Source organism: Podarcis tiliguerta (assembly GCF_965153285.1).
Source record: "Podarcis tiliguerta genome assembly, chromosome: 1".
Taxonomy (NCBI): domain Eukaryota; kingdom Metazoa; phylum Chordata; class Lepidosauria; order Squamata; family Lacertidae; genus Podarcis; species Podarcis tiliguerta.
In genome coordinates, this window is record NC_139534.1 from 20,723,689 (window position 1) to 20,750,058 (window position 26,370).

The 26,370-nt window shown below is 43.1% G+C and overlaps 1 protein-coding gene and 1 pseudogene across 5 annotated transcripts in view; both read left to right on the plus strand.

Annotated features, from left to right (window-relative positions):
* Nucleotides 1–26,370, plus strand: part of METAP1D (methionyl aminopeptidase type 1D, mitochondrial) — a 99,136-nt gene that overhangs the window by 7,759 nt on the left and 65,007 nt on the right. The gene's annotated exons all lie outside the window — the stretch shown is intronic.
* On the plus strand, nucleotides 6,269–7,520 carry LOC310670735 (ras-related protein Rab-22A-like; annotated as a pseudogene). The gene has a single exon. The product of its transcript is annotated as a ras-related protein Rab-22A-like (transcript).

The window sequence follows — 26,370 nt, forward strand, 5'->3', positions numbered from 1 at the left end:
GGAAGTCCCACTTTGTTAGATACAGCCCATTGTATGCAGATAAGCTATAACAGTAATCAGCCAACCTCACCAAATAGGCAATATAATTATGGGTCCTTTTTTTCATTGGTTCTACTTCATGGGACCCCGAAATAACTACTTTTCTAACTGTCCCAGAATGTCCTGTTGTTGTTTTTTATTAAAAAAAATTCAAGTACCATTGTATATGTTGTGAGCTTTTAATAATCCCAACTATTACATTACCATATGTGAACGTGCAGAACAATTTGCCTTTGGTCTACGTGGTCTGTATCTTGCAGTTATTGCATGCTGCAGAAAGAAGTCCTTTCGTTAAGGCAGTCTGCTAATTTCATTTTTTAGTCTTCAGTTACAAACTTCTGGCAGGTTTTCTGACCACTACTGTTACCTGGTGGCGCCGATATTTCATCAGAGTTAGACAAGCAGACTACCTGGACCTAGGCCCAGATGCCCTGTTGTAAGTGATGAACATGATCCCTTGTGTTAAGGAATTCAAGACTTATAGTGCTGGGATTCCCAAGGGAGTTGAAAGAAAACTGTGTTCAAGCATTCTCTTTGTGCGTTCTCTTTGTGCTTGTTATGTACACAGCATTATGAGCTCAAGCAATTACACATCACCCCGACGAAATCCTTTTTTCAGTTATTGATCATTTATTTCAGGTAGAAAGACTCTCTTAATTTGAACGAATACAAGTCATTAAAGATGCAGATGCTGTTTAAAGATGACCTGATAATAGTGACTAAGGAAAACGTAGCTCGTGTTTAGCACCATTTTTATTTATTTTTAACTCCGATAAGAATTAACACCAACGTTAAGATAATACATCTCATTCCAGCAGTTTGAGTGAATTTTGTTTGCTTTGAAATCTTATCTCTTAACCCTGGACCGTTTGTATGTTATTGTGTTGATCTGTCTGTTTGGGCTGTATGCTGGTTTGGCTTTCTAAGATTTATTGTGGATTTCACTGTATAATTGTTATGTTTTTAAAATAAGTCATCCGATGGCCTAGATAACTTGTTTATGAGGCTTCTAACAACTATAAATCAATAAATACTGTATCCTTCCTAACATTTCCTTTTACATATAGTAGCTTTATGCTTACGTTTTGGGATTGTTTTAAAAAATTATGTTTATTCTACATAGTGTGCCATGCTTAACTGTACTCTGTATTTATAGCATGTCATATGTTAATATGTTAAAGTTGAGTGGCAAGTCACTATTCAATTCTCCTGAATCAACCCCACTGAAATGTATGGGAGCTCCACCCATTTCAGTAAAATTTGTGCATTATTCTGCTGATTGGATCTGAGTTGGATTAACATTGGTTTGAATTAGATATCATCTAGATTCCCTCTACGGCCATGATTCAGAGGGCCTCATAGGGAACTAGATATGCTCATCAGGGCTTCTTCAGGTGCGCAGCCTGGGAGTCATTTTGGACTCACAGCTGTCCATGGAGGCACAGGTTAATTCTGTGTCCAGGGCAGCTGTTTATCAGCTCCATCTGGTATGCAGGCTGAGACCCTACCTGCCCGCAGACTGTCTCGTTAGAGTGGTGTATGCTCTAGTTATCTCTCGCTTGGACTACTGCAATGCGCTCTATGTGGGGCTAGAAAGGAAGGTGACCTGGAAGCTACAACTAATCCAGAATGCGGCAGCTAGACTGGTGACTGGGAGCGGCTGCTGAGACCACATAACTTGAAAGACCTACATTGGCTCCCAGTACGTTTCCAAGCACAATTCAAAGTGTTGGCCTTTAAAGCCCTAAACGGCCTCAGTCCAGTATACCTGAAGGAGCGTCTCCACCCCCATCGTTCTGCCCGGACACTAAGGTCCAGTGCCGAGGGCCTTCTGGCGGTTCCCTCGCTGCGAGAAGCCAAGTTACAGGGAACCAGGCAGAGGGCCTTCTCGATAATGGCACCCGCCCTGTGGAACGCCCTCCCACCAGATGTCAAAGAGAACAACAACTATCAGGCTTTTAGACAACATCTGAAGGCAGCCCTGTTTAGGGAAGCTTTTAATGTTTGATGCATTACTGTATTTTAATATTTTGTTGGAAGCCGCCCAGAGTTGCTGGGTATAAATAAATTATTATTATTATTATTATTATTATTATTATTATTATTATTATTATTATTTCTATCCCTCTCACTTGTTCTCTTTCCCCCCCTCAACCACTCTTTACAAATTGCAAGCCTTATTTCATATAATCATAGAATTGTAGAGTTGGAAAAAATCCCTGAGGATAATCTAGTCCAACCCCTTGCAATGCAGGAATATGCAGCTGTCCCATGGTGGGATTGAACCTGCAACCTTGGTGTTATTAGCACCATACTCTATTTTTTAAAAAAATAGAAGTTTAAAAGTAAGTAAGTTTAAAAATTACAAAAAATAAGCAAAAGAAAAAAAGTAAAAAGTAAAAAAAGAAAAGAAAAAAGAGTCAATACATAAAAAGAGAACAAAAAAACACAATACATCAAGACAAAAACAAAAACAATTAAAAACACATCCAATATTTATCCTTATCTTTCATTAACTTATTTCCTCGACCTCCTCACACCTCCCTTTTTTGTATTCCAGTTATTAACTATATCAGCAAATCCTTTCCATCCTTCACTGCTTTCTGTCATTTAATTATCTTAATTTATTTTAACCTTATCTTACCATCAAAACCTTAAATTTTATTTATACTTAACTCCTTATAATATTTCTCCTAAAGTCATGTAATTTCATTCCAACATTTCCTAATATTCATTAATTTTACAATATTTCTCTAAATAGATTTCTAAATTTTTTCCAATCTTCTTCCACCGTCTCTTCTCCCTGGTCTCGGTATCAGCACCATACTCTAACCAACTGAGCTATCCAGGGCTATTTGCTGCTTAGCAAGCTGCTTCAGTTTTTAATTTACCCGTGTCAGAAGTGGTTAGTAAGATGAGGAGCTACTATTTGGGAACCTCAATGAGATGCCCTCACACAGAATAACAGGGATTGCTAGATGTCTGTTCACAGGGGGTGTTTAGTGCATTTGATGCTAGTTAAGTCAGTGGGCTTAAGCATGCTTAACCCTGTATAGGAGTGGGCTATAAATCCCTAGTTCTTGGAACTGGGATATTCGTCCCTAACTGGTGTGTGTGTGAAATTCATGAGCATGGGATCAAGGACCAGAAACCACCAGCCTCTGATCTTGAAATGCATACTGGGTGTTAGCAGACAAAACAATTTAACCTGCAGCCACAAAAGAGAGGTAATACTTACATCTTTGGCAGGTTAATTAGTTTGAATTTGCAAAGTTCTTTGAAGATGAAAAGTGCTATAAAAATGTTAAATAGTATTTTATATGCTGTTCTCGAGTGGATTAACAGGTGCAGAATTAAAAGCTGGCAGTTGCTGAGAACACTTAATGATAACTTCTCTCTTTCATCTGCTAATGGTTTTAACTGCCCACCCCGCAAAAAAACGTAAGAAATAGATAGAAATTTACCTATGGTAAATATGTAAACTTCAGGAACGGCTGAGGGAATTCATTCAAAACTGGCTTTCAAAAATGTAACTGAATCAAAAGAAGCATGCGCTTGAGTAACCTGGCAATATTGCTTACCAATCTTTACTATTGTTTAATAAAATCCTCTAGTCTGGGAATTTATAGAATTGTAGAGTTGGAAAGGGCCCAAAGGGTCATAAAGATCGAGTCCCTGCAATGCAGGAATCTCAAACCTCCAAGAAAGGAGACTCCACAACCTCCTGAGGTTGCACCTGTTTGTTTGTTTTTTTTAAAATAATATTTTATTTTCCACATTCAATAACAAACAGAAAACAAATCGACAAACACATCAAAAAGAAAATAGCAAAAACAAAACAATACATACATTATACAGAAAGAAAAAGAAAAAATGAAAAAGATAAGAATAAAAAAATTAAAAACAAATATTATGTCATTGTATTCTTCAGCATTAACTTAAGTCTGCGACTTCCCCATGCCTTCCCACTCTGTATTCTAGATCTTATATTCTGGTAGTAAACTCTTTCCCTCTGGCGTATCTTTGGTTCAGATTAATGTTATTGTCTTATTTATCCTTACATTTCCCTATGTCTTACTAAATATACTTTCTGTAACATTGTCGTTTTTATAATAACATTCTTGTACATTCAATCTGATACCTCAAATGTTCATAATTTTATAATGTTTCTGTAAATAATCTTTAAATTTCCTCCAGTCTTCCTTCACCATCTCTTCTCCCTGGTCTCTGATTGAGGTTGGACCTGTTTGATACAGGGGCGTAGCGTGGGGGGTGCAGGGGGGGCCCGGCCGTACCGGGCGCAACATCTGGGGGGGCGCTCGCACTCGCAGCTCTCTGCCCCTACCTGGCTCACTCACTCTCTCTCACTGCAGTGCTGGCTGTGCGAATCCGAGCCACCGGGTCGTCGCCCACTGTGGAGGGGAGGGTGCCAGGCGTGCGGTGTGGAGAGAGAGCGAGGGACTATCTGGGGGAGGGACAGTGCAGCGGAGGGGGGGCGCAAATTACTTGCCTTGCCCCGGGTGCTGACAACCCACGCTACGCCACTGGTTTGATATCATGTCTCTTGGGACTAGGGGGTGGCTGTTATTCTCATTTTTATTCTTAATAATTTACATTTACAGTTTCCAGAGGGGTAACTGTCTGTGTTACGGCGGGGGGGGGACGACAACAACAACAACAACAACAACAACAACAACCCTTCAAAGAGTCTTGAGGCTGCCACAATAAAATCGTTAGACTGAAGGTCCCATAAGACTCTGTTTCTTACATCTGCTGTAAGATGGAGTTTTGATGATGATGAAGAAGAAGAGTTTGGATTTGATATTCCGCTTTATCACTACCCGAAGGAGTCTCAAAGCGGCTAACATTCTCCTTTTCCCTTCCTCCCCCACAACAAACACTCTGCGGAACACAAGTGAACAGCAGAGAACCCGCACAAGAAATGCTGACACAAAACCCTACATATATTAAGTAAAATAGAAACAGCACCACCCCACCCCACCCCCACTCATATTTCCCCCATCACCTCTTTCCCCCTATTCTTCCTAATGTCTCAACAAATGAAAATGATTTGTAAAAAAAAAAATTGTTACGTGGGGAAAAAAATACGAGAGACATTGCACATACCTTTGTAAATCAAGAAAATCTTTAATAAAAATACATTAAAAACAAAACAAAACACTCTGTGAGGCGAGTGGGGCTGAGAGACTTCAAAGAAGTGTGACTAGCCCAAGGTCACCCGGCAGCTGCATGTGGAGGAATGGGGAAGCGAACCCGGTTCACCAGATTACGAGTCTACCGCTCCTAACCACTACACCACACTGGCTCTCTTGATGTGATTCTTATGGGTGCTATTAAATTTGGAGGAGAGCAGACATGTCTGGGAAAGGGAAAAGGTAGGGCAGGGCAGTAGTTTTTTGTCCTTTCCATCATGTTCTGCCACACTTGTCAATCAGGGCATGGTTCAGCTTCATCTCTTTGACCACACATTTAACCAGCTCCTAAATGGAGGAATATCTGCATTACATCTTCAGCAAACCAAGCAACAGCAGAAAGAGGGAAGAGAGAGGGACAAATGGTGCCCTAGCCAATCGGCCCCCTTTCCCTGCCATCTCTGTCATCTTCCCCAGGCTCCTGAACGAAATAGTATACACATGTGCCCTATCGGGGCTTGAGTCAAGGGTCAAATTATAACTTCCCAGGGTTTCTGGTCCTTGGTCCCACGACCTGGAAACCTTGAGAAGTTACGGTTTGCAGGGATTCTAGGCTGCAGGATGCTGCTAAAGTAACTTAGCTCAGCCCTCAAAATTGTTGGAAGGGCAAAAAGGCCAGGAGCGTCAATAGGCCTCATCTCCTGGTGCCCTTATTACATATATTTAGGCACCAGGCGAAAACGTTCCTCTTCTCCCAAGCTTTTGCCTAATTAAACAATCTACACCCTTTTAAACTGGGCCGGGTGGGTATTTTTGTTTGTTTGTTTTTATATTGTAAACCACCCTGTGCTCCTCAGATGAAGGGCAGTATAGGAATAATAATAATAATAATAATAATAATAATAATAATAATAATAATAATAATGTTTTACTATGTTTTTATATATGCTAGAAGCCTCCCAGAGTGGCTGGGGTACCCCGTCAGATGGGCGGGGTATAATAAAAATAAAAATAATGTCTGAATCATTTCAGTTTAGCTGAGATAATTTTGAATCTGGTGCAAGGAAGTTCATCTAGTACAGTCATATCCCAAGCGCCTTGCGAGTCGAACGTTTTGGTTTCCAAACACCGCAAACCCAAAACTGAGTGTTCCTGTTTGCGAACGTTCTTTGGAACTTGAACGTCTGACGCGGCTTCCGATTGGCTGCAGGAGCTTCCTGCAGCCAATCGGAAGCCACGCCTTGGTTTCTGAACGTTTTGGAAGTCGAACAGCCTTCCAGACCAGATTCTGTTCGACTTCCGAGGTACCACTGTAATAGGATTGTCAATGGGCCCTCTAAGATGGTGCCCATTTTGTGGAGCCCAAAGTGGAAAAGGAGAATACTTTACCTGTAACTAGAAACTGGGTGGGAGAAAAGACAGGATTTTTGGGTCATGTCATCTCCCATGCCTTTTTCTTTTTCTTTCTTTTCTTTTTGAGAGAGAGAGAGACTTTTGACGGAGGGAGAGGGCGACAATGGCTCTTCAGTTTGTGCCTTTTTCCAGTGGGGAGGGTATGGTTAGCTTTGTTCCTTAGAAGCAATCTGTCTCTTTTTCTCCAGCCATGGCTCTGAGAAAGCTCAGAGTTTGCGTGCTGGAGGGACGCTGGTGTGGGCATATCAAGCACTGTATAGTGCTTTGTAGAAGACAGCTTTGATCCCAACATCAATCCAACAATTAGAGCATCTTTTTATGAGAAAGACAGCGCAGTATCAGAATGGGTTGCGTAAATTCCTAATATGGGATACAGCCGGGTAAAGACGATTTCACGCTCTAGCGCCAATGTACTATTGAGCTTCTGCAGCAGCTATTTTTGTTTATGACTTCATCACAAAAGAGGAAACGTTTTTAATTTTAAGGAGCTGTGTGGAAGAACTCCAGTAGCACGGACATCCCAACATAGTTGCTGCTATTGCTGGGAATAAATGCGATCTCAACGATGTAAGAGAAGCCATGGAAAAAGATCCTAAAGACTTTGCAGATCCCATCCATGGAATATCTGGAAAGAACAGGGCGAAAAATTGCAACAAACATAAATGAACTGTTTATAAAATTTAGTCATAGAATTCTATCAACAGATACAAACCCTCAAAATACAGCTGCTGTTGACTTACACTATCATATACCAGAGTAGTTTTTAGATAGTGTTTGACCTTGGAAATTAGGGGTTTATTTGGAGTATAGTTGACTTGGTCCCCTCCAGATTTTGCTGGACTCCAGTTCCCATCAGCTCCAGCTAGCATGGCTGGATTGATGGGAGTTGTAGTCCAGAACATCTAAAGGACACCATGCGGCTATCCTGCCATAACCAACCTGCTCTCTACCTTACATTGTTGGATTTTTGTTTTGATTGTTTGCAGAGTCGTTCGCAGCAAAGCATTACTGAAGTGTTGTACCCTAAAAAATTTTTTGAAAATAAATTGCAAACTCAGTAAATCAAAGACAATAAAACAAGTCATACAATTATACAGTTATTCTTTCATAAAATAATAGGTCATGTTTTGCTCAACATCTACAATTCCCATATCCTTTGTGTGAAAAATGAACAGGTGGCATGGCAACCCTATCTACTGCAATGCTTTCTTGCATGTATGAATCTGTCAGTGGGTTTATTACCATGTCAGTTTTGATCACAAACTCGTGAGTTTTCATTTAATTTTTTTGGCCTACAGATTGAGCCATTAATTCATTGAGTTAATTGACAATGACTTTACAACTCTGACTTTCCCACTGAACTCTGGAAAAGCTCCTGGCCTTGCCTATAAGGTCCAGATGTTGTGCTTAAACTAAAATGCCGCATGGAGGTCGAAGGGGGACTGATTTGAATACCACGCCAAACTTCAGACAAGGGCAAGGGATTTGAGTCTCTAGTAAAACAGGCATACTTCTGGAGCAAGGAGCAGGTCTGAGGGGAAATAATATTATGCATTCTGAACTTGAACAAGCACCCTCCTTCTCTCCCTGTAACTGATTGTACTGCTACTACAAAGAAAGGTATTAAGAGTGATTCCGTAAAACTTTCAAATGGCCGCCTCTTCTTTCTTTGCTATTAGCTTGAGTGGTCTGTGGTATTAGAAAAGTAAAAAATGCACTTTAGTGTTTGGGAGACACACTGCCCAAGACAACTGCCCAAGGAGCCGGTAGGGATCATAGCTTAAACAATTTAATATCCTCTGTCTTACACATGCACAGTCAAAACAGGTCTTTAAATAATGTTTATGCCAGTCTTGTGTGTGTGGACTCAGTTGCAAATAAAATGTTTTAATATACAAATGTGACATTAGATGGCGACAGTGAGCTATGGCAAATTCAATATATTTTTTCAAAACATTTTTTAAAAAAAGCATTTTCACAGCGTTTTTTTATATGTGTGTAGATTCCACCAGTGTGTTTCCAACCTATTTGAGTCCACAGCTCCCTTAACCAACCCCATTCTTTCTTCGGCTCCCCTGTGGGCTACAGGGGAATCTCCCCTTCTACAGGAGTTCCATTTCGGGCCGCCATGTGCATCACTTGAATGTACATAAGTGACATTCCCCTGTTCTGTCCCTACCCCTTTTGGGAGCTGTTTCAGCACATACTTTTCTCTCCCCCCCCCCCCAATTTTTTAAATTAATTTTTGACATTTATAACAAACATAACATATAAAACACACAAAATAAAACACATAACAATACTAGAGAAAAAAAAAACAAAAATAAAAGACTTATTACTTCTAAAACCCAATTTAATTTTCATTGCTAACTGACTTCCTCAACCCCCCCCAACTGAATTTCATTGAATCACTTTGTAACAGTTCTCCAAAATCATATTTCTAATAAAATTAACTCCTTCAATTTACTATCCTCTTCTCTTTTCTTAATAATCTAATCCATGATCTTTTGCAATTCATTCTTATTCTAGTCCTAGGCCTGTTTGGCACTTTCAAGTAACTTCTAACTATCTCATATTACAATATTTGGCTAAGAATTCTTTGAATTTCTTCCAATCTTCTTGATACTCCTCTTCCTTCTGGTCGCAGATTCTTCCAGTCAGGTCGGCCAGCTCCAAAAAGTCCAACATCTTCACCTGCCATTCTTCTATTGTTGGTATTTCTTGGTATTTCCAATTTTTAGCTAGTAGCAGTCTTTCCGCTGTAGTGGCATACAAAAACAATCTAACATCTTTTTAGGGCAATTCCAATCCTATTATTCCAAGTAGAAAGGTTTCTGGTTTCTTAATAAATGTATTTTTCAACATTTTTTTCAACTCATTATAAATCTTGTCCCATAAGTCTTTCACCTTGGGACACATCCACCACATATGATAAAAGGTACCTTCTTTTTCTACAGTGCACACTTTTTCAAAGATGACCAGCATCACATGGCACAGAGATGCATGAAAATGTAGACAAGTGCATCTCGTTTGCCTGTTTGATTAGCAGTGGTGTCCAAACTTTTTTCAAAGAGGGCCAGATTTGATGAAGTGAAAGACCGTAGGGGCCGACCAGCCAAAGTCAACCTTTTTTTTAGGATTGATATTGAACTGCCACAGGGGCCGGATTAAACCGTCCAGTGGGCCGGATTAGGCCCCTGAAACGGACTGGAGTTTCTGACTTTGTGTTGTTAATTTTTCATCAGAGGAGGGAGGGAAGGAAGGAAGGAGAGATGGCCAGCACCCCTGATCATCATTCAAGTCACCCCAGGGTGCCATGGCACACTGGTTGAAAACCATCTATCTGAAGCCCTCTTCATGCTTTGCTTGTGTGAAGAGACAAAGAATGAAGATAGGGGTTGTGGGGGTTCACTTTTGAAGTCTGGGCATAACTAGTATGGCCTTCTGATGTGGGTTGTGGTTATTGTTGTTTATTGAATTTATATACCACCCTATATAAAAAGTGTGGGTGGCGCTGTGGTCTAAACCACTGAGCCTCTTGGGCTTGCCTATCAGAAGGTTGGCGGTTTGAATCCCCTGATGGAGTGAGTTCCCATTGCTCTGTCCCAGTTTCTGCCAGCTTAGCAGTTTGAAAGCATGTCAGTGCAAGTAAATAAATAGGTACTGGCGTGGCAGGAAGGTAAATGGCATTTCCATGCGCTTTGTTTTCCATCACGGTGTTCCGTTGTGCCAGAAGCGGTTTAGTCATGCTGGCCACATGACCCGGAAAGCTGTCTGTGGACAAACGCCGGCTCCCTTGGCCTGAAAGCGAGATGACCGCCACAATCCCATAGTCGCCTTTGACTGGACTTAACCGTCCAGGGGTCCTTTACCTTTTTACACCCTGTACCCAGAGGTCTCAGGGAGGTTCAGGGATAAAATCAAAATATGAAACCACAAAATGCATAATCAGAAAACCCCCAGAACCCAATAACCCATTATTTTTCTCTACACGTGGAGTCTTCCTTGGATCCTGGGACTCTGATTGCTCAGGATTCCAGAATACAGGGAAGCCTCTGCATGAAGCAGCCCTCATCCTAAGGAAGCCATGTGCTTGGGGGTGGGCAAATGTCTGCCCTCCCCCCTACTCTCTACTTGCTTTCCCTCTTTACCCGAGTAAAGCGTGAAGAAGAGGGCTTAATTCTGCGCTAGTTCTCAGAAGTGGGGTGTTAATTGGGACGAGACACAGGGCAGCCAGCAACTGTGCAAGCAATCTGTGCTGCGCTCTTGCCTCAAATCATGTGCAAAACAGCAGGTGCAGGCCCACTGAGAGGCACCGCGAGCCGCAACGAGCCCCGAAACAAACGCTGATTGCCGGCCTCATTGACAAAGCACTTTCTGTAGCTGGAGCGGGCTACCCCTTGCGACTGTTTCCCATTTGTTTCTTCCTGTGTACCAAAATTAGTTTCATATTGTTTGAACCGAGTGGTAATGGATTCTCCGTCATGCAAGCCCAGTCCCCTTCCAACAAAGAAAAGAGCCTGATTTGGCGGAGGGAGGGGAGGGCAATGCGGCGCTGCATATCAAATACATGCTGATGATGCGGTGGGACGAAGCACATTCCCCCCGTTTCTCCTTACACCTGTTTGGACAGAAAAGGGTCACAGAGCAGGGTCCCCAGGGAAGCCCGCTGGAGAGGTGAGTACCGTATTTTTTGCTCTATAAGACTCACTTTTTCCCTCCCAAAAAGTAAGGGGAAATGTGTGTGCGTCTTACGGAGCGAATGCAGGCTGCGCAGCTATCCCAGAAGCCAGAACAGCAAGAGGGATTGCTGCGTTCACTGCACAGCGATCCCTCTTGCTGTTCTGGCTTCTGAGATTCAGATATTATTATTTTTTCCTTGTTTTCCTCCTCCAAAAACTAGCTGCGTCTTGTGGTCTGGTGCGTCTTATAGAGCGAAAAATACGGTAATTGCCTACCTGCTGATTAAAAGGATCCAAGCGGCTGAATTCACCCAAGCCCGTTTCCGTAGGTGTCGCCATGTGCCGCAGCACAACACTAACTGCTAAAGTTACAAGCCTTCTAAGTGCAGTGCTACCTCGGGTTAAGTACTTAATTCATTCCGGAGGTCCGTTCTTAACCTGAAACTGTTCTTAACCTGAAGCACCACTTTAGCTAATGGGCCTCCTGCTGCTGCACCGCCGCCGCACAATTTCTCTTCTCATCCTAAAGCAAAGTTCTTAACCCGAGGTTCTATTTCTGGGTTAGCGGACTCTGTAAACTGAAGCGTCTGTAACCTGAAGCGTATGTAGCATGAGGTACCACTGTATCCCTATTTCCGAGGGCAGCCCCAGGTTTACAGAAACAGTCCAGGTTTCTGATTTGATCCCGGAATGTCCCGCTTTTCTTTAGGACGTCCCCATTTCCATCAGAGAAATGTTGGAGACATGTGATCCCCAAGCCAAGGAGTTAAGAAACTACACAACTTTTAAAAGACACCTGAAGGCAGCCGTGTTCAGGGAAGGTTTTTCGTGTTTTATTTTCTTCTTAAATAAGTTGGAAGCCGCCCAGAGTAGAGGGGTGGGGTATAAATAATAAAATTATTAGTATGGAATAGGATGTCCCTATTTTCATCAGAGAAATGTTGGAGGGTATGAAGTAAAAGAGTATGAGCTGTTCATACAGTGGTCTAAACCACTGAGCCTCTTGGGCTTGCCGATCAGAAGGTTGGTGGTTCAAATCCCTGCGACGGGGTGAGCTCCTGTTGCTCTGTCTCAGCTCCTGCCAACCTAGCAGTTCGAAAGCACACCAGTGCAAGTAGTTAAATAGGTACCGCTGTGGCGGGAATGTAAACGATGTTTCCATGCGCTGTTTTCCATCACGGTGTTCTGTTGCGCCAGAAGCGGTTTAGTCATGCTGGCCACATGACCTGGATATCTGTCTGTGGACAAACGCCGGCTCCCTCGGCCTGAAAGCAAGATGAGCGCTGCAACCCCATAGTCGCCCTTGACTGGACTTAACTGTCCAGGGGTCCTTTACCTTTTTTACCTGTCGTTTGACTGCCTTCTTCCTCTACCCCCTGCCCATCTCTGAGGTGCTTTGAACATCTTGCAATTCCAGAAGTCAAGGAAACTTACTCCTTGTGAAAAACCATGCCCGAGTGTTGACGATGACTGCCTTTGTGCACATGTCGTAGTAACCTTATAACTAGTAATCTCGGGGGGGGGGGTGTTTCGCCTGTCTCCTGCTCAGATTGCCTGAGCTCTCGCCCTTCCTCCTCTGCAGACCGCTCTTCCCCCAAAGAGAACCAGGCCAGACCGGATGCCTTCTCAGGTTTCTGCCCTGCCATCAACCCACAGCTTAGTGGTAAGGTGACAGCAATTCTGCGCCTTCTGGCCTTGAACCAGAGAAGGGTGGGCCATTCCTTGTCAGGAGGTGTGTTCTCTGTGTGAATGAGGGGCTGGGGGGGGGGCGTTAGCACAGCTCTGATGCCCTGCTGTGTTTTCCTGATGTGAAAATAGGGGTATGCTGTGACAGGCCCCAGGCTGGGCCTTTTCTCTTTCAAAGAGAGAGGGGCTGAAGAAACAGGTGCGCTCTGCGGTTGCTCTATATCTGCTGCCTTTGTGGCGGGGCTGCATCTGGTCAGCTGAAGGCGCTTTTTTATTATTTAAACTTTCCACGTGTGATTAGGGAAATGCTTGATTGCATGGGCTTGCTCCCTTATTATTTGGGCTCTGTCAGTTCTGATTGTGTGGCTATTCCTGTATCTTTGTTCCAGCGCACTCCAGGCAATGCATTGGAGTGACGAACATTGAATCCCTTAGATTTTGGCTTTTTTAAAATTTGTTTTGTTTTCTTCCGAGCAACTCTACAGGAAACAGAAATCCGAGTCATAAATTTCCACGCATGGTGCTGCTGAACTATCCCGCTGGCCATTCTGGATGGGGATGATGGGAATTGTAGTCTTGGGGCAGCGGGGGGTGGGCTAATACGTCCCCTAGCCCTGGCTTGTTCAACACCTCTGCATCTCCTTGCTGCTGCATGGAATAACACATGTACCAGATCTTTGGATTTAGTAAGTAAAGTAATTTAAACTTTTTTTAAAAAAAGCCTTCCACGCATACTTGCTACTAAGTGGGCTTCGCAGTGACTGCCAATCTGTGTAGGTTGAAGCAGCGATGGTCAATCTGTGGTCCTCCAGATATGCTCCAGCATGTCCATCGGTCTGAGATAATGGGAGTTCTCATCCAACAACATCTGCAGAGCAGCAGGTTGCCCACTCCAGAGTTAAAATGGCCAGTTTGCCCTGGGAATCAACCTTGTGAAGGTTCCCCCAGGGGGTGATGTTCTTGACAAGGCTTGGATTAGCCTGACTGGTCTTTTGTAGGAATTCAACCGCACTGCAAACTTAATGAGATCAGGGCTCCTTCCATCACCTCTTCCAAGAAACAATATTCCGCGGTGGCTTCTCAGTTTTTGCCCGTCTTGTTAAATCTACCATCCGATTCAGCCCGGCGTCCTTGCACACATGTAGGGGCTTCTATTTCTCTCTTGTTGAAACTCAGGCGAGTCTCTTTGAACAGCTGCTTCATCACCAGTTAACCTAGCAGGGGTCGCGATCAAATGTGATCATTCCATACGATTGCACCCAGTGATTTGATGCAATTTACTTTTTATGACTCTGTGTGGAGTTTCGGGGCTGCTTCCAAGTGGGAAAAGCATCACAGGTGAGATAATCTTCTTGACCCATGTACTCCGTTGCGAAATACCTGCAATGTGCTTCACAAGGTACAATATGCACATTTCTTCCCACCCACTTGTGTACAGGTGGCCCAAGTATTTATTTGGCTACAGTGGATAAGAGAGGGCAGTGATAGATTCACATGCTTGGTGTACACAAGGTCCCTGGTTCAAGTCCCAGCAGTGTTAGAAACACAGATATATAATCTAATCACCAAATGGCACCTTAAACCTGGGCTGTGGTCACCACAATGCAGTGTCTAGGCTCCGTTTCCCTCCCACCTCTGGGATGTTAAATTATTATTATTCTTCATTCATTCCATTTTTATACCGCTTTATATTTTAAAGAACAAATCTCAAAGTGGTTTGCAACATGTTAAAACATACAAATAAAACAATCCGGAATAGAACTAATTCAAGCTTCATGGAAAATATTTCAAATCGTTCGCTAAGTGACATCACCTCCTGGCAAACAGAAGGGGAAGAAATGGAGGCAGTGAGAGATTTTACTTTCCTGGGCTCCATGATCACTGCAGATGGTGACGAAATTAAAAGACACCTGCTTCTTGGGAGAAAAGCAATGACAAACCTAGACAGCATCTTAAAAAGCAGAGACATCACCTTGCCATCAAAGGTCCGTATAGTTAAAGCTATGGTTTTCCCAGTAGTGATGTATGGAAGTGAGAGCTGGACCATAAAGAAGGCTAACCGCCGAAGAACTGATGCTTTTGAATTCTGGTGCTGGAGGAGACTCTTGAGAGTCGTATGGACTGCAAGAAGATCAAACCTCTCCATTCTGAAGGAAATCAGCCCTGAGTGCTCACTGGAAGGACAGATCCTGAAGCTGAGGCTCCAATACTTTGGCCACCTCATGAGAAGAGAAGACTCCCTGGAAAAGACCCTGATGTTGGGAAAGATGGAGGGCACAAGGAGAAGGGGACGACAGAGGACGAGATGGTTGGACAGTGTTCTCGAAGCTACCAGCATGAGTTTGAGCAAACTGCAGGAGGCAGTGGAGGACAGAAGTGCCTGGCGTGCTCTGGTCCATGGGGTCACGAAGAGTCGGACAAGACTAAACAACTAAACAACAACAACAATCGACCACTTGTGACCAAGTGAAGGTGCCAGGGTGCCAGGATAGCACCTGACATTTCCACCACTTGGAGGAGCATGCCTGGGGGGTCCTTGGATCTAGACTGCTTTCACACACTAACACCCCATCCTGTGGAACTCTATCAGTTATATTTTAACTATACAATCAGAACGAATTTCAGGAATCAAAATGCTTTTTCTGTGCAGTCTGAGCTGGAGGGGTGAGCAACGTTATAGTTTAATTGTCGTAGCTTGCCTTCACTTACATACCCCCCCCCCTTGCCCTGCTCACAGTTGTGAAGAATATTCCTATGTTAGGAATGGTCCGTGTCACCATTAAGAAAGAGATCGGAATATGCCAATATGAATGTGGATTGTCCCTAGATCAAGTGACTTTTCTTCTTTAAGTTATCAAAGTTCCTAACTTAGCTAAAGGTTGTCAATAATAATAATAATAATCAATAAACAACAACATATTATTTATATCCCATCCATCTGGCTGGGTTTCCCCAGCCACTCTGGGTGGCTCCCAGCAGAATACGATAAAACATCAGACATTAAAAACTTCCCTAAACAGGGGTGCCTTCAGATGTCTTCTAAAAGTCAGATAGTTGTTTATTTCCTTCAGAACTGATGGGAAGGCGTTCCGCAGGGCAGGCGCCACTGCCGAGAAGGCCCTCTGCCTGGTTCCCTATAACCTCACTTCTCACAGTGAGGGAACTGCCAGAAGGCCCTCAGAGCTGGACCTCAGTGTCTGGGCAGAACGATGGAGGTGGAGACGCTCCTCCAGGTCATCTGAACTAGCCAGATGTTAAACTGGTAATCAATCACAGTCAGTCCATCATTTGAAAAATGAGACTTTAGAGCTGTCGTGCCCCCAAATGGCAACCAGACATTCAATTTTGGCGACTGTAACCATGATTTAAGGAACCATTTGGCTCTTGGTTAGTATACAGTGGTACCTCGGGTTAAGTACTTAATTCGTTCCAGAGGTCCGTACTTAACCTGAAACTGTTCTTAACCTGAAGCACCACTTTAGCTAATGGGGCCTCCTGCTGCTGTTGTGCTGCCGGAGCACGATTTCTGTTATCATCCTGAAGCAAAGTTCTTAACCTGAAGCACTATTTCTGGGTTAGCGGAGTCTGTAACCTGAAGCATATGTAACCTGAAGCTTATGTAACCTGAAGCATATGTAACCCGAGGTACCACTGTATCTGTCTTTCTAACATTGTTGACCGCCTCTTGTGTTGCAATGATTGGCACCGCAAGCCACCATTTTTGGGGCTGTGCCCACCTCTTTCTGTGCTCTGTTGCAGGTTTCTCCTGGAGATCAGCAGGTCCACACACTTCCTCCTTCTGATGTGGAAATCAGAGCGCAAGCCTCCCCAGTCTTTATGGATCAACTCTCCTCCAAGCATGGTCCAAAAGAGCTGCAAAGCAAGCTTCTCACTCTCTCTTCCTCATTCCCTTGTCCCATTCGCCTGTTGCATGGATAGGAGCGTCTCAAGAATAAACACACCGGGTGTACAATGGTACCTCGGTTTATGAACTTAATTCGTTCCGGAGGTCCCTTCTTAACCTGAAACTGTTCTTAACCTGAGGTACCACTTTAGCTAATGGGGCCTCAGGTTGCTGCTGCTGCTGCAAGATTTCTGTTTTCATCCTGAAGCAAAGTTCTTAACCCGAGGTAATATTTCTGGGTTAGCAGAGTCTGTAACCTGAAGCGTCTGTAACCTGAAGCCTCTGTAACCCGAGGTACCACTGTACGTGGCGTAAGCAGCTAATTTCCAATGAAAACAGCGATGCCCCCTAAACTTTACTCCAGACGCTAGACTAAGTAAGGTTGGGGGTCACCCCGCTATTTTTGGAAGAGGTATTCTGACAAATGCGCAGACAGACAAAATGCGGCCTGGCATTTATAAGATGTAGATGGAATCCGAAAATATATTTTTTTGTATTTCATACCACATACTGTGTAATGAAGATGTTCCAGACAAAAGTCCAATTTCTTCTGAAATTTGGTAGCTTCGTGAACATTGTTTGTTTTCATGTCATGCAGCCGCTAAAGTGCGGCATTCTTGCATACCTAGCATATTTATTCACACGAGAGTCTGGCGTTTGATTTGATGAATATATTTAACAGGCAGGATTACGGAAACTGCTTGAAGCAGTTGAACATAAAGGAAAGGAGCTTTCCTGCTCAAGATATACAGGCCCTCCCCCCCACCCCACCCTATTTAGCATAAGAGAGTCCTTGTTTATCAAAATAGTGATGCAAGTAAAATTGTTTACATTTTCAACACTATCAACATCCATCATCTATGACAAAAAAAATCAAGAAAGGAACGCTCAATCATTGTCAATCAAAGGTGCTAAAATATACATAAACCAAAGCATGCAAAATGTATTACATGCAAACGGAACACAAGGTTACCAACATATCAAACAAAAAACCCCACACAAATAATTATAAATCACTCATAGACCTATTTACGCATCTTATAAAGCTGTCTGAAGGTGGGTAACCATAGAAACCCCGCAGACTAAGTTCACCATTTTAAAGTTTGCATTTATTTTAAAACGCTGCAAATTATGTCCCCGTTTCATAAAATTCGTGGGGTTTTTTTATTATTATTTTAGAGCCCAATGGTTTTCTTTGTTTCCTAACCATTGCCCAGAATGATTTTTCCATCTCAATTACCGATAATTTGCTTTTTAAAAATTGCATTCAAGCAAAAAGATAACAGTGTTATAAAAAAATCAATATATTTTAGCCTTGCAAATTAATATTGCTAACTTAAAATGGAACACAAAATGATACACATATAAATCACTCTGATTTTAGCGTTTTATTACAAGTGGATTTCAACATGGAGACTCCCCCCCCCCCAAATGCAGTGTTGTAAGCAGGGAGGGAGGGAGGGAGACAGGTTACCGAAATTATCTGTTATAGCTAAATTGATAATAGTATTTTCAATTTATGGTTCTCCCTGACAATTACAATTTACACGGTGGCTTAATATTTAATACTATTATTAGTACTGAACGTTCTATAATTTACTTCATAATTTGAATTAGAGAAATATTTGTAGTTCAGTGGCTCCTACACTTAAGACGTAATGCTCAGTGTGTATTTCATTATGCAGATGAGCAACGAAGGTTGTCCAACACGATTTAAATGGGTCAACATTATTTTCCTATTCACATTAATCATTCAGGGAGGGAAAGTATTGAAGACTAAACCAGAAGATTTTTGAAAAACCACCCTCACCTACTGCTTCCTAAGTATTGTATCCACATCACTGAAAAGCGTAACTGGGCAGCCAATATTAAGAATTAGAAAAAGAGGCATTTGCAGTCATACAGAAGAGACCAAATTTCCTCTTAGGTCAGCGAGACAAATTGTTTTGGCCTATACACACATGGAAGTCCATTAGGTTTTCAGAGGACATTTGCATCGGTAGCAAACTTAGCACAGAGCAAAAGCGGGTGGCAGAGTTTATCTGGTAAGAATTCAGACTGTAGTCAAGAACTCCCATTGCAATAAATGGGGTCGGTTCAGAGTTATTACCAATTGTTCACAGAATGCGTCAAGGCAGCAGGCTCCATTCTCCAACTAAGTGGCCGGTTGCACGTAAGGCCAATTTTTATACACAGCAAATTGTTGGGAAAATTGTAATTTGTAAATGAAGAAGTACTGCTGTGAAAAGGTGAATCTCTTCTGCCAAGTGTGAGGAGGGGCACTAAACAGACTAGGAAGCAAAGGAGAATTATATGGGGGGGGGGGATTAAACACTGGTTCACCCGGGCCATTTCAGCCTTTGGTTGCTGCCGCCTTTATCTCAGCAGTGGTTGATGGACTACAACTCCCATAAGCCCCAGCTAGCATGGCCAATGATGGGAGCTGTAGTCTAAGAACATCTCTGCACCAGGTTGGCCACCCAAGCTCTAAGTCAAGCATGGGGAACCTATTGCGCCCAAGCCAGCTCACCAAGAATATGGGGCCCTCTTTCTCTCAGCCCCACAAGTGTCTACATATAGAACCAGTCTGTCTGACAGTAATATTTTCAATGGGCTGGATCCGGAGTTCACGTGAGCAAAACTGCTTATGCTCCCAGTTAGGGCTCGGCGATATATCATCCCAAACCAGTTTGAAGTCCATATTGTGATATCGGTTTCACAATTATGGACTTGGCAACATATCATGAATCATGATGTGCTTGTGTGTGTATGCTATGCAAAAATCTCAATATGGCAAAGCTCATGAAGCCAGCCAGTGCTTCTCTCGAGTCCTGCAGGCCCTGTTAACCCTGCTGGCTTAGCTCTCCCTTGCCTCCCGCAGGCGGGAGCGAATCACAAGAGCAGGTGCCGGCAAAAGTCACGATGTGGGGGAAACCGTGAAGCCAGCCAATGCCTCTACACAGCTCCATCCTCCTTTTGGATACTGTCATAAATTGGTATATCATGGTGTTTAGGTAAAGGTAAAGGGACCCCTGACCATTAGGTCCAGTCGTGACCGACTCTGGGGTTGCGGCGCTCATCTCGCTTTATTGGCCGAGGGAGCCGGCGTACAGTTTCCGGGTCATGTGGCCAGCATGACTAAGCCGCTTCTGGCGAACCAGAGCAGCGCACGGAAACGCTGTTTACCTTTCTGCTGGAGCGGTACCTATTTATCTACTTGCACTTTGACTTGCTTTTGAAGTGCTAGGTGGGTAGGAGCACGGACCGAGCAACGGAAGCTCACCCCGTCGCGGGGATTCGAACCGCCGACCTTCTGATCGGCAAGTCCTAGGCTCTGTGGTTTAACCCACAGCGCCACCCACACCCCATCATGGTGTTTAGCTGGTAGCTTCGAGAACACTGTCCAACCATCTCGTCCTCTGTCGTCCCCTTCTCCGTGTGCCCTCCATCTTTCCCAACATCAGGGTCTTTTCCAGGGAGTCTTCTCTTCTCATGAGGTGGCCAAAGTATTGGAGCCTCAGCTTCACGATCTGTCCTTCCAGTGAGCACTCAGGGCTGATTTCCTTCAGAATGGATAGGTTTGATCTTCTTGCAGTCCATGGGACTCTCAAGAGTCTCCTCCAGCACCAGAATTCAAAAGCATAAATTTTTCGGCGATCAGCCTTCTTTATGGTCCAGCTCTCACTTCCATACATCACTACTGGGAAAACCATAGCTTTAACTATATGGACCTTTGTTGGCAAGATGATGTCTCTGCTTTTTAAGATGCTGTTTAGGTTTGCCATTGCTTTTCTCCCAAGAAGCAGGCATCTTTTAATTTCGTGACTACTGTCACCATCTGCAGTGATCATGGAGCCCCAAAAAGTAAAATCTCTCACTGCCTCCATTTCTTCCCCTTCTATTTGCCAGGAGGTGATGGGACCAGTGGCCATGACCTTAGTTTTTTTGCTGTTGAGCCAATAGCCTATAGCCAGGTTCAAAATGCACCTAGCACCTGGCGAATTTCAAACACTGGCCATCACTATGGGCCAACAGAGGAGGATGGGCTGTGGGCCCAAAGAAGGGAGGAGCCTACAGGAGAAGGGGTGGAGTTGGCAGAGAGACCCTGAGGGCTCCCCAAAATGTCTCTAGCCCAAACTCCTGTAGTTTCCCCATTCTAAGGGAGGGGGGAATCAATTGTTCAAACTTTGGAAGGATTAATATTTAATTTTGTAGTAGCATGAAAGATACCTAAAATGTATCGTTTGATCATAGGCATGCTGAGGCTTCTGCGGCTGTTACTTGCATTTGTAAATTCTCTCTCAATGGGAGGCTAACCCCCATAATGTATAAAATTGTGTTTTCAGATTCCTGCAACTGCTGCTTATAAAACAAGATAATGCAGGTAATTAACCAAACCTGACACGGTGGAGGAAAATGCTCACTGCTAGATGCCATTTCCAAACAAGCAGTATTTTATTAAAAGATTTCTCTCAGAAAACAAATTCTGACATAATTTATACTTTTCTCCATTGTTGAGGTAAGGCTGGCTTTATGGCTCAAGCAACGGTTGTTGTCGTTTCTCAGGTACATGGCTGCAAAACTGAAATTAAAATATAATGCCCTCCAACATTTCCCCAATGAAAATAGGGCCGTCCTATTTCATCATAATAGTTTTAATACATATACTTTGCCCATATGCCAAGCCACTGTGGGCAGCTTCCAACATACAGTGGAACCTCAGCTTTCGAGAGTCTCGGAAGCCGAATGATTCAGAACACAAACGTCAAAAACCCGGAAGTAATTGCTTCCGTTTTCAAACGCACCTTGGAAGTCGAACGGCTTCCGAGGTGCATTTCTCCATTTTTTCAATGGATTTTGCCAACCACCCATTGATCCTCGGTTTTCGAACGATTTGGAAGTCGAACAGTCTTCCGGAACGGATTACATTCAAAAACCGAGGTTCCACTATATATAAAAACATTTTAAAATTTAAACATAAAAAAACTTCCCTATACAGGGCTGCCTTCAGATGACTTGTGGGTCAAATAACTCCATACGCTCCAACATTTCTCAGATGGAAATAGGGTTATCCTAAGGAAAAGTAGGACATTTTGGAATTAAATCAGAAACCAGGACAGCTTTTGTAAACCTGGAACTGTCCCTAGGAAATAGGGACACTTGGAGGGTATGAAATATTGGTGAGTAACTGTGGGGTTGGTAGCTATTTTATTTATACAGTAGGTAAAGAATGCTAAGAGTAGCTTGCATTGGCGAGTACAGAAACTATTGTGCCAGATTCTTCATTTTCTTTATGGATTTTCTTTAGGGATGTATGTTAAAAACCAGGAACACTGACAGGATAATTGCTGTTTTTAAACCAGGTTATTTTCCTGTACACATATAGCACAGGAAGCAATATGTACATATTAGTACATTGTACACAGAATACACTTTTTAGCTTTGCAAAAAAAGTAAGTGAAGCGTTGTACGCAACACGTAAAGGACACAAACCCATAGGAATGTTGCCTATACCATTGAAATTAGTGGGAGTTGTGTAAGCATGCATTAAATATTTCCCAGTGGGTTGCACTTGGGAGATGTGCCTGTTAACAATTATTTATCTTAATGCCTGCTCATTAGTAGGCTTTTGTCTGTGTTTAAAAATCTAAATACTAAATCTGTTGAATGCTTAGTTTCCTGTCAAAATTGAGATTTGGGGGTCAGGAGAGTTGCTATCACTTCAAATTGGATAATCCACAAAAGATATGAGCAAATCTGTACATTCTGGTTATAATTGTAGACATAAAGTTATGTGTTTTCCCCTTTATAACAGAAGTGCAAGCAAGTTAATAGGAATGTTTCTTTAACTGGTTTTTTTTTAAAGTTGAAATTTGCCAGATGTGCGAGTTTGAGGCCTGTATTCCCCTGGTGTTAACCATGTGTGAACCTTTTTTAAAAAATCGTTCTGTCCAGCATTTGGATCTGACTTGTTTCATTGAGCTCTCTTGTTGGCTCTTGACTTAGGCTTTCACGTTACGCCATGCTAGCAGTGGGAAATTTTATCAAAAAGAATATTGAGATGTGAATTCTAGATTTTCTGCTTTCTTCGTAACCCTTTTTACTATACTGGCTGTAGAGACACGATTTCTTTTTATCAAAGAAATGCCTGTGGTGTTAAAGAAAAGGGGGAAGGGTTAAGAATCCCGTTTTTTAAAAATAGAAAACGCATTACATCTATCCACACTTTTATTAATAGACAATGAAACCCCTTTGGTCGAAGGATGAATGGAAGAGGCTTGCAATACTCTGCTGCGGCTGTTCTCAATACACACACACCCCAACAGCTTCAGCGTTTTGTTCAGCAAAGCTCTAAATTAACTGGTCTTACTGACTTTTGTTTTCTTGAGGTTTCCCCCCCCCCCATCTCTTTTTTTAAATGTACAACCGCTGAGGCAATCATCGGCGTAAGATTTGGGGATTTATTTTTAAGGGTGTAAAACGAGACGTCTTCCGACTTTCTCTAGGCTTGTTAAAGTTGCACGGTATCAATTGCTATTGATAAAAGGTGGCTCCAAGCCAACTTCCTGGGAAAAAGAGCTCTGGGGAAGGGTCAGGGTTTGTCATGACCCAGGCACTATTGCTTGAATGTTGTTATTATTGGGCCAGAGTACCCTTAGGCTGTCATCCTTCCTGTACTGATTCTGCAGAGTTTCCAACTTACCTTCCTCTATGCAGCATAAAAAAAGCAACCTAGTCTCTTATGCTTGCAGCACAAGGACTGCATTATTCTCGGAGATATTGCGACCACAGCATGAATGTTGAAAATGGAGTCGGGGAAATGAAAAACAAGCCACGCCAGTGGTTACGAAAATGACGGCTGAGATTTAATATGCGGTAGTTGCAAAATGTGCATGTTGCTGATCAATATTAGTTGAGCTGGGCATTATTTGAGTCAACTTCACATTCACAAAGAATAGCGTCCAGGCAAATTCTGCTTAGTTTAGGAATCCTGATAACAACCGATTTAAAACATGGCTTCATAGTTGCATCGACATGTGTGGTCATGGGAATATCCCTCCCAGGTGAGGACAGTGGCCAATTGAACACCATGGGTGGTCAACCTGCAGCATGAATATCAGAAATGGGACAAGAACAGGGGTTTGTTCCATTCCTGGACAAGGGAGGAATATAGTCAGGCCTGGTTTCCTCTCCGGTGCTCCTTGGCTCAGGCTGGAATCAAAACAGCTCCAAGGCGTGGCTTGGGGGATAGGACTTGCTTTGGACTTGGACCACACCTGAAAAATTTGCCTTCCATCTAGAACGTTAGACAAAATGTACAGTATCTAGCACTGACCCAGCTATAGAAGCAAGCTATACAATTCCATGATGTCCCAAAATTCCAGGGCTGCCTCCTTCAGCCTGGTCAAAATCTTGGAGAGAAAGTCAGTTTGGGAGGAAATACACAGGTTAGGGCAGTGGTTCTCAAACTTTTCCCCCCTCTGGGCCACACTTTCGGAATAAAGATCTGCTCAAGCATTTTATTTTATTTTAATTGAGAAGAAATACATAGGAAAACAAAAAGAAACAATCCTAGCAGTACAGTGGTACCTCGGGTTAAGTACTTAATTTGTTCCGGAGGTCCGTTCTTAACCTGAAACGGTTCTTAACCTGAAGCACCACTTTAGCTAATGGGGCCTCCCGCTGCTGCTGCGCCGCCGGAGCATGATTTCTAGTCTCACCCTGAAGCAAAGTTCTTAACCCGAGGTACTATTTCTGGGTTAGCAGAGTCTGTAACCTGAAGCGTATGTAACCTGAAGCATCTGTAACCCGAGGTACCACTGTGCTTGATTTATAACGTAGAACACAACTGCTTTATAATAGGATTGTGGGACATCCAGAAAGTATAACGCAATGCAGCTACATAAGATGACCAATCATTCCCAAAATATAATTATAAACGAGCCTCTTCCACATGTACCTTAAGTATGTTTAGAAGTTCAAGTGAGAGGTGTGAGCTTGCTGTGGCCAGGTAATCTCATTTATATTAAGTCTAATTTGAGATAAACAAACCCTCATTCCTTTGGATCTTCCCAGAATACGTTCCATCCTCTCCTGCCACACCGGTGTGGCGCACCACACACCCTTTGAGAACCACTGGGTTAGGGATTCATTGGCTTGGTGAGGGTCTCTGCATTCCAGAACAGCCTTTCCCAACCCAGCTATTGTTGGGCTCCTCATCGTTTCTGACCATTGGGCCATGCAGGCTGGACGGATGAAAGTTGTAGTCCAAAAACATATGGGGACCTAAGGTTGGGAAAGGTTGTTCTCGAAGACACACTGAGAAGCTCTTGGGTCTCTGTCACCTGTCTAGGGCAAGGGCAATCTTAGGAATATAACACTGAGTCACAGAATTGGTCCATCTCCAGGGTTTCAGGCAGGGGTCTCTCCCAGTCCTACCTGCGATTGAATTTGAGACCATCTTTGTGCAAGACTGGTGCTCTACCTCTTCCCTATAGCCACAGGTGTAAAGAGGGGGAACTGCAAAACTGGTGAGCTTTAAAAACTAGAATAGTATCCCTATGTTATTAATAGGTTTTATAGTACTTATTACCTTGATTATTTAACAACCCCCCCCCCTCCATTTAGTTTTGGTTTTTTGATTAGATGGGCACTTTTATAACGCAGTGGTGAGATAATTCTGTTACACCAAACTGATGATATAGAAGTGTATTTCTGAGCAGCATCCCAGTCAAGTATTGTTCATGGAAAGTGTATTGTTATGCTGTTTGGCATGTAATACAGTAGAAGGACGCGGGTGGCGCAGTGGTCTAAACCATCGAGCCTCTTGGGCTTGCTGATCAGAAGGTCGGCAGTTCGAATCCCTGCAATGGAGTGAGCGCCCGTGGCTCTGTCCCAGTTCCTGCCAACCTAGCAGTTCGAAAGCACGCCAGTGCAAGTAGATAAATAGGTACCATTGGCCATGCTGCCTGCAACTGGTGGGAGTTGTAGTCTAAAACATCTGGATGGCACCACATTGGGGAAAGCTATCCTAGGGCAACAAAAATTCACTTAGGGCAAGTTGCTTCAGACATTATATAAACAGAGTATATTCTTCTGATTAAAATTTTGGCACGCACTACACCTCAGGGTAACTAGCCTCGCTGAGATGCCAAATAGTTTATCAACTGAAAATGCTGAACTTGATCTTGTCTCAACACTATCTTGGATTTATACTATCAGCAAAGTGTTTTATTGGATTTTAACACTGTATGATTATAGCCTGCTTTAGGTTACATGAGGAAGGGCAGGTAAGAAATCTTCTACATAAATAAATAAAGGTCCCCCCCCCCAAGTCTCTGGAAACTGCAGATTAAACAATTACTTAAAAGTATATCATACAATGCAATTCTTTCAATGATCGGCCTCTAGATTACTTTCCTAAGTACAGTCATACCTCATGTTACGTTTGCTTAATGTTACGTTCTTTCAGGTTACGTCCCGTGGCGACCTG